This window comes from Bombus huntii, unplaced genomic scaffold (genome assembly GCF_024542735.1).
Source record: "Bombus huntii isolate Logan2020A unplaced genomic scaffold, iyBomHunt1.1 ctg00000133.1, whole genome shotgun sequence".
In the NCBI taxonomy this organism is placed as follows: Eukaryota; Metazoa; Arthropoda; class Insecta; order Hymenoptera; family Apidae; genus Bombus; species Bombus huntii.
In genome coordinates, this window is record NW_026099381.1 from 17501 (window position 1) to 30000 (window position 12500).

General features: G+C 46.6%; 1 long non-coding RNA gene and 2 other non-coding genes across 3 annotated transcripts in view; all 3 read left to right on the forward strand.

Moving 5' to 3' along the window:
- LOC126877211 (uncharacterized) overlaps positions 1-12162 on the forward strand; it is an 18178-nt gene extending 6016 nt beyond the window's left edge. Inside the window, exon 2 of the long non-coding RNA XR_007694833.1 lies at positions 12128-12162. This is a non-coding gene — a long non-coding RNA (uncharacterized LOC126877211). The remainder of the gene's footprint in view (positions 1-12127) is intronic.
- On the forward strand, positions 4905-6827 carry LOC126877216 (small subunit ribosomal RNA). The gene has a single exon (XR_007694837.1). It is a non-coding gene; the product is annotated as a small subunit ribosomal RNA (ribosomal RNA).
- Positions 10210-10364, forward strand: LOC126877222 (5.8S ribosomal RNA). Its single transcript, XR_007694843.1, has one exon. It is a non-coding gene; the product is annotated as a 5.8S ribosomal RNA (ribosomal RNA).
- Positions 12163-12500: the final 338 nt, after the last annotated feature.

Below are 12500 nucleotides of genomic sequence, written 5' to 3' on the forward strand. Positions count from 1 at the left end.
GCAATACGCCGCTGGACTTAGTCGCGTGCGAGCATAAAGCAATACGCCGCTGGACTTAGCCGCGTGCGAGCATAAAGCAATACGCCGCTGGACTTAGTCGCGTACAAACAGAAAGCAATACGCCGCTGGACTTAGTCGCGTGCGAGCATAAAGCAATACGCCGCTAGGACTTTGTCTCCTGCGGTTAAAAAAAAATAATTTCGCTACGTACGGCCGCGATGGTCGTGCGTAGCGATTTTTTTTTCCTTTAAATCAAACAACGAGACGCACGAATAGAAAGCGATACGCCGCTGGGACTTTGTCTCCTGCGAGTAAAAAGCAATACGCCGCTGGACTTAGTCGCGTGCGAGTAAAAAGCAATACGCCGCTGGACTTAGTCGCGTGCGAGCATAAAGCAATACGCCGCTAGGACTTTGTCTCCTGCGGTTAAAAAAAAATAATTTCGCTACGTACGGCCGCGATGGTCGTGCGTAGCGATTTTTTTTTCCTTTAAATCAAACAACGAGACGCACGAATAGAAAGCGATACGCCGCTGGGACTTTGTCTCCTGCGAGTAAAAAGCAATACGCCGCTGGACTTAGTCGCGTGCGAGTAAAAAGCAATACGCCGCTGGACTTAGTCGCGTACGAGCATAAAGCAATACGCCGCTGGACTTAGTCGCGTACGAACTGAAAGCAATACGCCGCTGGACTTAGTCGCGTGCGAGCATAAAGCAATACGCCGCTGGACTTAGCCGCGTGCGAGCATAAAGCAATACGCCGCTGTGACTTTGTCTCCTGCGGTTAAAAAAAATAATTTCGCTACGTACGGCCGATGGTCGTGCGTAGCGATTTTTTTTTTCCTTTAAATCAAACAACGAGACGCACGAATAGAAAGCGATACGCCGCTGCAACTTTGTCGCGTGCCAGTAAAAAGCAATACGCCGCTGGACTTAGCCGCTCGTGCTACCGCTGCGCGCGCACCTCCGAATCAGCGGGTATGCGCCGGAGTAGGTAACACTCTCTTAAGGTACGCCGTTCTGCGCAGCTCGTATTGCGCGCGCGCGCGCGCGCTTTTTCAAATATTTTTAAACGTTTTTTCGCGTTTTTTCCCGTTTCTTCGCGTTTTTTCCCGTTTTTTCCCGTTTTTTCCCGTTTTCCACGTTTTTTCCCGTTTCACGAGAGAGACGAAAACGAGGAAAATAATCGCGACAAATGCTCGCTCGCTGCGCTCGCTCGGACGAATATAGCCCAACCCAAAACCGATCCCAAGCGTTCGAACGAAGATTTCGATGAAATCGAAGAACGAACGCTAAAGGGATTGGTTTTGGGTTGGGCTACTTTTTTTTTCGAGCGAGCGGAGCGAGCGAGCAACGCGTAAGAGCGTATCGTTGCGTCGCAGGGACTTTGAAATATTCGCCACTGTTCGAACGTTCGAGTCGAAATAACTCGAGAAAAAGCGTTATGACGCATCGAAATTATCAGTGAAATCGTTACGTATCGACGAAATCTAGTCGAAAGTAGCGATTTCACTTTATTTTTTTAAAAAATTTCGTCCTCCGGACCAACCTGACCGGGACGTTGGAACTTAGAATTTTTTCGCACCGTTACGAAAGTACCGAAAGTTCAACTCGAAATAACTCGCTAAAAAGCGTTATAACGTATCGAAATTTTGTGTGAAATCGTTACGTATCGACGAAATCTAGTCGAACGTAACGATTTCACTTTATTTTTTTAAAAAATTTCGTCCTCCGGACCAACGTGACCGGGACGTTGGAACTTAGAATTTTTTCGCCCCGTTACGAAAGTACCGAAAGTTCAACTCGAAATAACTCGCCAAAAAGCGTTATAACGTATCGAAATTTTCCGTGAAATCGTTATGTTTCGACGAAATCTAGTCGAAAGTAGCGATTTCACTTTATTTTTTTGAAAAATTTCATCCTCCGGACCAACGTGACTGGGACGTTGGAACTTAGAATTTTTTCGCCCCGTTACGAAAGTACCGAAAGTTCAACTCGAAATAACTCGCCAAAAAGCGTTATAACGTATCGAAATTTTGCGTGAAATCGTTACGTATCGACGAAATCTAGTCGAACGTAACGATTTCACTTTATTTTTTTAAAAAATTTCATCCTCCGGACCAACGTGACCGGGACGTTGGAACTTAGAATTTTTTCGCCCCGTTACGAAAGTACCGAAAGTTCAACTCGAAATAACTCGCCAAAAAGCGTTATAACGTATCGAAATTTTGCGTGAAATCGTTATGTTTCGACGAAATCTAGTCGAAAGTAGCGATTTCACTTTATTTTTTTAAAAAATTTCGTCCTCCGGACCAACGTGACCGGGACGTTGGAACTTAGAATTTTTTCGCCCCGTTACGAAAGTACCGAAAGTTCAACTCGAAATAACTCGCCAAAAAGCGTTATAACGTATCGAAATTTTGCGTGAAATCGTTATGTTTCGACGAAATCTAGTCGAAAGTAGCGATTTCACTTTATTTTTTTAAAAAATTTCATCCTCCGGACCAACGTGACCGGGACGTTGGAACTTAGAATTTTTTCGCACCGCTACGAAAAGGCCGAAAGATCCCCTCCAAATAACTCGTTAAAAAGTGTTAGAAGGTACGAATATTTTTCAAGAAATCGTTATAACTCGATAAAATACGTCGGGATTAAGCGTTTATATCGTCGGCAGACGGATATAAAAACGTTTGGACCGACACGACCGGTCGTTGGAACATAGAAAAATTCCGAGCCGGTACGTTGGGACTTAGAAAAATTCCGAGGGCGAAAAAGTTTTTTCGAGTTTATTCGTTAAAAAGCGTTACAAGGTATGAATTTTTTTGCATAAATCGACGTAACTCGACGAAATACGTCGGGATTAATGGTTTATTTCCGTCCGAGAACGATTTTTAAAAACGGACCTATGCGGCCGGTCGTTCGTACTTAGAAAATTTTCGGACCGAACACTCTTTTTCGATTAATTCGTTAAAAAGCGTTATAACGTACGAATATTTTTCAAGAAATCGTTATAACTCGATAAAATACGTCGGGATTAAGCGTTTATATCGTCGGCAGACGGATATAAAAACGTTTGGACCGACACGACCGGTCGTTGGAACATAGAAAAATTCCGAGCCGGTACGTTGGGACTTAGAAAAATTCCGAGGGCGAAAAAGTTTTTTCGAGTTTATTCGTTAAAAAGCGTTACAAGGTATGAATTTTTTTGCATAAATCGACGTAACTCGACGAAATACGTCGGGATTAATGGTTTATTTCCGTCCGAGAACGATTTTTAAAAACGGACCTATGCGGCCGGTCGTTCGTACTTAGAAAATTTTCGGACCGAACACTCTTTTTCGATTAATTCGTTAAAAAGCGTTATAACGTACGAATATTTTTCAAGAAATCGTTATAACTCGATAAAATACGTCGGGATTAAGCGTTTATATCGTCGGCAGACGGATATAAAAACGTTTGGACCGACACGACCGGTCGTTGGAACATAGAAAAATTCCGAGCCGGTACGTTGGGACTTAGAAAAATTCCGAGGGCGAAAAAGTTTTTTCGAGTTTATTCGTTAAAAAGCGTTACAAGGTATAAATTTTTTTACGGGAATCGTTCTATCTCTATTAAATACGTCGGGATTAAACATTTTTATCGATTTTTTCAAAAAATTAGCGTTCGTCGAACTGACACGACTGGGATATTTTTCTAATTTTTTCGTTAATTAACGTTACAAGGTATATATTTTTTTGCATATTTCTACTTATTTTAACGTATTGTAATTGATTATAAACTTATTTTTTGTCCGTATTCGATAAAAGAGTATGTTTACTGATGCAATTTTTCGGTGAAAAAAAAAATTAATTTTTTGGTAAAAATGCATTTCTATTATGTTAATAAAACGTCTGGTAATGTATTTCGATGGTTGGATATTGGCTTTGTATAGTAGTGATCGAGCGTTCGCGAGACTAAGTTCCAGCGTCCCTTCCGAACGGTACGTTGCTACGGAGGTTTTGCACCGTAAGCGCGCGGCCGCTAGCCCGGCCGGCGCCGGCCTTCCGGCTGGCGCTTTCGTATCTATAAGAGAGACGTCGAGCCGGACGGTTCGGTCGGAACAGCGTTGAGCGCGTGGCTATTCTACGGCCTCGGTTGAGAATTCAGTCACCGCTCCTCGAGTCTTAGTGTATTTTACGCTATTTCTCGACTGTTCCTCCGTTCTCGTTCTGGTTTTTTCTCTACACTGCTGCGCCGCGGGTCGCTGTCCTGGACGTAATGACCAAATATCGTGGCAAGGTTCCCCTGAGTCGGGAAGCTGGTGACCTGTGTGTACGTATTCTAACAAAAATTGTTAGATGCGTGTGTGCTTGTACTAACTGAGCATCGATTCATTCAAAAGAGTATAACCGTCTGCTTTCTATAAAAACTTCTGCTTTCGCAGAAGTATCCGATGAGGCGGTAGGAGCGTACTATCTTTGCGTAGTATGTCTTCTGCCGAAAATGTTCTACCGATTGAAAGAATATTCTTACGGTATGTCCAGCGCGACGCACTGGGATACGCGCTTGTTCGTTCAGCGTGAGGTGCGTATACGTGCTTTACCGCTAAGATATTCTAATAAGTCTTTTTACACGAAGACAGCATTATGGAAATGTTCCTTTAGAAGTACGATTCTAAACATTTTATATAAGACTATGAGAAAGAGAGAGAGAAGAGAGGAGGTGGAGTTGAGAATTACAAAGTGGCTGCGAGCGGCGTTCGAAGATTATTACTGAACTATGGGTGTATCTCGAACGTCGCTAGGAGATATATTTTATAGATATATCTATCTTAAGAACGAAAAGTCTCGTCGTACGGTGCTTACGTCCCACCTACGACACGAAGAGAACTTAAACGAAATTTATAAGAATTGTTATACGAATAAGATCCCTGGTTGATCCTGCCAGTAGTCATATGCTTGTCTCAAAGATTAAGCCATGCATGTCTCAGTACATGCCGCATTAAGGTGAAACCGCGAATGGCTCATTAAATCAGTTATGGTTTCTTAGATCATACCTACATTTACTTGGATAACTGTGGTAATTCTAGAGCTAATACATGCAAACAGATTCCGACCAGAGATGGTAGGAATGCTTTTATTAGATCAAAACCAATCGGTGGCGGATGGCTCGTCTGTCCGTCCATCGTTTGTTTTGGTGACTCTGAATAACTTTGTGCTGATCGCATGGTCATCTAGCACCGGCGACGCATCTTTCAAATGTCTGCCTTATCAACTGTCGATGGTAGGTTCTGCGCCTACCATGGTTGTAACGGGTAACGGGGAATCAGGGTTCGATTCCGGAGAGGGAGCCTGAGAAACAGCTACCACATCCAAGGAAGGCAGCAGGCGCGCAAATTACCCACTCCCGGCACGGGGAGGTAGTGACGAAAAATAACGATACGGGACTCATCCGAGGCCCCGTAATCGGAATGAGTACACTTTAAATCCTTTAACGAGGACCAATTGGAGGGCAAGTCTGGTGCCAGCAGCCGCGGTAATTCCAGCTCCAATAGCGTATATTAAAGTTGTTGCGGTTAAAAAGCTCGTAGTTGAATCTGTGTGTCACAGTGTCGGTTCACCGCTCGCGGTGTTTAACTGGCATTATGTGGTACGTCCTATCGGTGGGCTTAGCTCCTCGCGGGCGGTCCAACTAATATCCCATCGCGGTGCTCTTCACTGAGTGTCGAGGTGGGCCGATACGTTTACTTTGAACAAATTAGAGTGCTTAAAGCAGGCTACCTTCGCCTGAATACTGTGTGCATGGAATAATGGAATAGGACCTCGGTTCTATTTTGTTGGTTTTCGGAGCCCCGAGGTAATGATTAATAGGGACAGATGGGGGCATTCGTATTGCGACGTTAGAGGTGAAATTCTTGGATCGTCGCAAGACGGACAGAAGCGAAAGCATTTGCCAAAAATGTTTTCATTAATCAAGAACGAAAGTTAGAGGTTCGAAGGCGATCAGATACCGCCCTAGTTCTAACCATAAACGATGCCAGCCAGCGATCCGCCGAAGTTCCTCCGATGACTCGGCGGGCAGCTTCCGGGAAACCAAAGCTTTTGGGTTCCGGGGGAAGTATGGTTGCAAAGCTGAAACTTAAAGGAATTGACGGAAGGGCACCACCAGGAGTGGAGCCTGCGGCTTAATTTGACTCAACACGGGAAACCTCACCAGGCCCGGACACCGGAAGGATTGACAGATTGATAGCTCTTTCTTGATTCGGTGGGTGGTGGTGCATGGCCGTTCTTAGTTGGTGGAGCGATTTGTCTGGTTAATTCCGATAACGAACGAGACTCTAGCCTGCTAAATAGACGTAACTTATGGTATCTCGAAGGCCCCCGGCTTCGGTCGGTGGGTTTTTACTACCAACGTACAAACAAATCTTCTTAGAGGAACAGGCGGCTTCTAGCCGCACGAGATTGAGCAATAACAGGTCTGTGATGCCCTTAGATGTTCTGGGCCGCACGCGCGCTACACTGAAGGAATCAGCGTGTTTTCCCTGGCCGAAAGGCCCGGGTAACCCGCTGAACCTCCTTCGTGCTAGGGATTGGGGCTTGCAATTATTCCCCATGAACGAGGAATTCCCAGTAAGCGCGAGTCATAAGCTCGCGTTGATTACGTCCCTGCCCTTTGTACACACCGCCCGTCGCTACTACCGATTGAATGATTTAGTGAGGTCTTCGGACTGGTGCGCGGCCAATGTGATAAGCATTGCCGATGTTACCGGGAAGATGACCAAACTTGATCATTTAGAGGAAGTAAAAGTCGTAACAAGGTTTCCGTAGGTGAACCTGCGGAAGGATCATTAACGATACGATACCAAAAGAATTTGACTTGAACACATATAAAAACTATGAAATATATATCACAATGGTCGGTAAGGAGCCGTACTCCTCCTGTATCGACGAAAGTATATACGACGTATTAACAAGCTATATACTTTAACAAACGAAAACGCCAGGGAGCTTGGCAACCTCCGTTGGCACGAATAGAAATATTCTTAAGGAGGAGACGACCCTCCAGCTACGGAATTATACGAAGAGAAGGTGGCACTCTCTCTCGATCATCGGGATGAAGAGATATATATATACAAGTATAAAAACGAAATGCGAATGAAACTTATTCGAGGCGCCTGCGTGAGGTCGTAAACAGAAAGACCCGCCGTCTCCGAATAAAACATATAACATATAATATATATATATATATATGAAATTCTAATAAAAGGGAACTCTAGCTTCGAAAGAGCCAACAAAAGTTAAGGCTCGATATCAAACGAAAAAATTACGATGGAAACCAGGTGTAAAGAGAAATGCAGTCGTGGCGCCTGCGAGAGGCCGTACACAGAAAGACCCGCCGTCACGATCTCGTATTTCGTATTTGCATCGTGGAAACCGTACAAACGAAATATAAAAGTCCATGCAAACTAATAAGAAAATCTCTAAAGTGCCTCGTGTCGGAGTGATCATGCTCGCCTATTCTCTTCTATGTTTCGTGGTCTGTGTTGCGTTTGTTCTCCTCCTAGCAACGGGACATATCGAAGACTCCTCTTTGGGATCGAACGAAGCGTCTAGAACGAGTCGACGAGAGCGAAAGAACTTGTAGCGAGTCGCGCAGAGCGAAAGGATACCGATATACATCTTCGAAGGTTCTCTTCGAAGATCCATGGATACCTTCTGCGTCGACTTCTCTCGTCTCTTTCATCGAAACTCTCGTCGTTCTCGAAACGTGCTTCCTACCCAAAGGGCGTGTGCTCTTCGTATGTCGTTTCGTTCGAAATAACGAAACCACGTGTAACATACTCGTGGATCGGGTAACCTAGAACGAAGACGCATCGCGTGGATGTTGGCCCGCTATGCGACGATGACCGATGATGATGATGATGATGATGATATGATGATGATGTCGATGTCGACGACGACGACGATGAAGACGATGTGTAGCAACGATTCGTAACTAGTCTAGCCGAAGTTCGTTCAGAGGGGAACGCCGCCGGCTTCGAAGCCTCGATGTCGTGAGTCGGACACCCGTGCCGTCGCTAGAGTTTTTCAAACTCTGCTTCTGGATATTGGGACGAAAGACCGCTCGAGGACGACGACAGCCGTGCGTGCGTATCCCATCGAATTTTTTTTACACCACCTGAACGAGACTAAAGTTTCGTCTAGTTGATCGTCTACCGTCGCATAATGTATATTATATACCGTTCAGAGGGGACCGGCTGTCTATCCTCGTTGTCGTGAGTCGGACACCCGTGCCGTCGCTAGAGTTTTTCAAACTCTGCTTCTGGATATCGGGACGAAAGACCGCGCGAGGACGACGGATGCGAGTCCCATCGAATTTTTGACTTACACACTACCTGAACGAGACTTAAAGTTTCATATTATATACCGTTCAGAGGGGACCGGCTGTCTATCCTCGTTGTCGTGAGTCGGACACCCGTGCCGTCGCTAGAGTTTTTCAAACTCTGCTTCTGGATATCGGGACGAAAGACCGCGCGAGGACGACGGATGCGAGTCCCATCGAATTTTTGACTTACACACTACCTGAACGAGACTTAAAGTTTCATATAATATACCGTTCAGAGGGGACCGGCTGTCTTTCCTCGTTGTCGTGAGTCGGACACCCGTGCCGTCGCTAGAGTTTTTCAAACTCTGCTTCTGGATATCGGGACGAAAGACCGCGCGAGGACGACGGATGCGAGTCCCATCGAATTTTTTATTTACACACTACCTGAACGAGACTTAAAGTTTCATCCAGTTTGTCGTCTATCATCGCATATATAATATACCGTTCAGAGGGGACCGGCTGTCTATCCTCGTTGTCGTGAGTCGGACACCCGTGCCGTCGCTAGAGTTTTTCAAACTCTGCTTCTGGATATCGGGACGAAAGACCGCGCGAGGACGACGGATGCGAGTCCCATCGAATTTTTGACTTACACACTACCTGAACGAGACTTAAAGTTTCATATAATATACCGTTCAGAGGGGACCGGCTGTCTTTCCTCGTTGTCGTGAGTCGGACACCCGTGCCGTCGCTAGAGTTTTTCAAACTCTGCTTCTGGATATCGGGACGAAAGACCGCGCGAGGACGACGGATGCGAGTCCCATCGAATTTTTGATTTACACACTACCTGAACGAGACTTAAAGTTTCATCCAGTTTGTCGTCTATCATCTCATATATAATATACCGTTCAGAGGGGACCGGCTGTCTATCCTCGTTGTCGTGAGTCGGACACCCGTGCCGTCGCTAGAGTTTTTCAAACTCTGCTTCTGGATGTTGGGACGAAAGACCGCGCGAGGACGATGGATGCGTGTCCCATCGAATTTTTGATTTACAAGACACACACTACCTGAACGAGACTAAAGTTTCATCGAGTTTATCGTCGCATAACCCGTTCGGAGGGGACCGGCTGTCTATCCTCGTTGTCGTGAGTCGGACACCCGTGCCGTCGCTAGAGTTTTTCAAACTCTGCTTCTGGATATCGGGACGAAAGACCGCGCGAGGACGATGGCTGCGAGTCCCATCGAATTTTTGTTTTTTTTTTTTTTTAAAGAAAAAACACCACCCGAACGGAGATGTGTTCTATCTTTCGTCGATTTTTCATGCTTTCAGTCGGTCGCGTGGTCGCCATCCGTTCGGAGGGGATCGCCGGCTTCGAAACCTCGATGTCGTGAGTCGGACACCCGTGCCGTCGCTAGAGTTTTTCAAACTCTGCTTCTGGATATTGGGACGAAAGACCGCTCGAGGCGGACGGCCGCGCGAATCCCATCGAATCTTTACTATCACCCGAACGATGGAGAGATGCACGCGCGCTGTTTCTTGAATAATTGGACGAGAGAGTAGAATCAAACACATATATAACATGGGCTAGCCACCGTGCTTACTCGTTCGCGAGATCGTGTGCTGTACAGAGGATTCAGAATCGGGTGTATATATCCCCGTCGTTTCCTGACGAACGGAGCTTCGATCTCGATGGTTGTTATATATCATAATGTACTTTACGCCCGGCCGGCGAACGCGCGTATCTTCGCGCGTTCGTCGTTTTCTTTTTTTTTCGAACGTTTTTGTGTCGTCAATCCTATGGCGACTTCTGCGCGTTCGATTCCCGTTGGTCGAACGTGACGGAACTCGGCTTCGCTAGAACCGAGAAGAGTACATTTGAGTATTGAACTGTTGTAAATTTATAAAAGATTACCCTGAACGGTGGATCACTTGGCTCGTGGGTCGATGAAGAACGCAGCTAATTGCGCGTCAACGTGTGAACTGCAGGACACATGAACATCGACATTTCGAACGCACATTGCGGTCCACGGATACAATTCCTGGACCACGCCTGGCTGAGGGTTGCTCACGTAAACCTAAGACTGCTTGCGTTGCGTATCGTTACTCTCCGTATCTGTCTCTCTCTGTCCCTTCTTGCCTTAACAACCCGCCGTCGTTCTTCTTTATATAAGAGAACGTTTCAGAGTCGGACGAAGGTACAAGAACGAGGATACGAATAAGAGCGGACGGAGAGAACATACGCGACGTACGAGCGATTGTTGGACGCTCGTCGGCGTTCGTCGCGGTCGTGCAGAGACCGTGCAAGTCGTACGCATGCTCGATATATAATCTATCGTGTTCACGGGAGACTACGAAACTCTACCTCTGTCTCTCTCTGTCCCTTCTTGCCTTGACAACCCGCCGTCGTTCTTCTTAAAAATTATAAGAGAACGTTTCAGAGTCGGACGAAGGTATACGAAGGGATACGAATAAGAGCGGAGAGAACCGGTCACGGACCTGCGTGAGTGCTCGCGGCGTCGTGAGTCGTCCTTACGAGGGCGACCGCCCGCTTATGCACCGCTTCGTGTATCGGTTATCGAACGTATATACTCGTAGTGTTCTCCTCGTGACCGATTTTTTTTTCATATCAGGCGATATATGCTACGTTTGCCGGTGTTCGACGCACGAAGGTCCGCGCCCCCGACGTCGTCTTAAAAGAATATTATATTTGGCGAGACTGAGAGAGAAAGCAAATATGGGAACTCGGTCGAGAGAGGAGAGAAGAGAGAACCAAAAAAAAAACCTAAACTCGATGGCGTGCGAAACTTTGCCATAATCTACCGTCTTTTCTTAAGACTCTCGTACAGCCCCAGGGATCGAATGCCCACTCCATCTCTTCGCGAAAGCGACTGACAACAACGAGGACCGTCGCATCGATGGGTCGTCGTTGCGTTTTACACGCTCTGTGCTTTTTTACAAGCCCCGAAAGTATCAGCCGTAGATCCGGGAACGCACACGCGAGATTTCTTCGAGCGCTCTGACGACTTAGGGAGGTATGATCCCCAGCGTCGCGCGGAGATCGGAGAGTACACGTACTCGTATCGGGACGAATTTTCCCCGTCGTCGTGTATCTCTCTGCCCGCGCGCCTGGCTCCCGAAAAGCCACGTTCGTCGGAAATCTTACATATTATATATGTAACGCGTGTGCGAACTAGCGTGTGTCTAAGATCGGCTATACACGGGTGCTGCTGTAACTACAAGCTCGAGGTGTTTTCCGCAGCGTTTCTGTACCCGAGGAAGATGCGCATGTGAGTCCGTTACGAAGTTGTTCGTACGGTCGTCGTCGTCGGAGAGATCGTAGACGAGGAAGAAGACGATCCCCTTTGGCGAGGCTCGAGAAAAAAACTTTGAGAGAGACGAGGTATACACGCGCGTACGACTATGTCGTGCGCGCGTGTGATTTTTTTTTTATGGCAATTCGACGCTTCGAGAATAGAGAAAAGAGAGTGTTGGTCATCCCATGCCTCTTCGTCGTCTATCGCTGGACCGCGCATCCTAACGTCGCGCCGGTCGTCCAGTCCCCGAACACACACACCCACCCGACGGTACGTCTCGCTCGCTTTTTCACTTGCGTGAGTTCCCGTACCGGGAACCGCTGGAATCGTCGAGAGAAGAGAAACGGCTGTAGGAGAAAAAGAGGACAGACGTTAAAAACCGGACGATCGTTACACGGATGTCTTGCGTGAGTCTTAGCTCGAACATGATACGACGAACGAAGTTTGGCACTTTGGCGAGATGCATAAAACGCTCGTACATACATACATACATATATATTGTATATCGAATAGAGAGTGTTCTCCTTCTATTCGAATTTTTTTTCTCTTTGAGGCGATTTTCGCACAGAGAAATACACACACACACCACCTTCTCTCGCACCGAATCTTTCCGAGCTTTCGTTTTCTACGAGTCTACGCAAAACACGACACGAACGAATTTTCGTTTCGCGTCGTGACGTTGAAGCGACCTCAGAGTAGGCGAGATCACCCGCTGAATTTAAGCATATTACTAAGCGGAGGAAAAGAAACTAACAAGGATTTCCTTAGTAGCGGCGAGCGAACAGGAATTAGCCCAGCACTGAATCCCGCGGTTCCGCCGTTGGGAAATGTAGTGTTCGGGAGGATCCGATTGACCCGAGACGTCGAACCGCGTCCAAGTCCATCT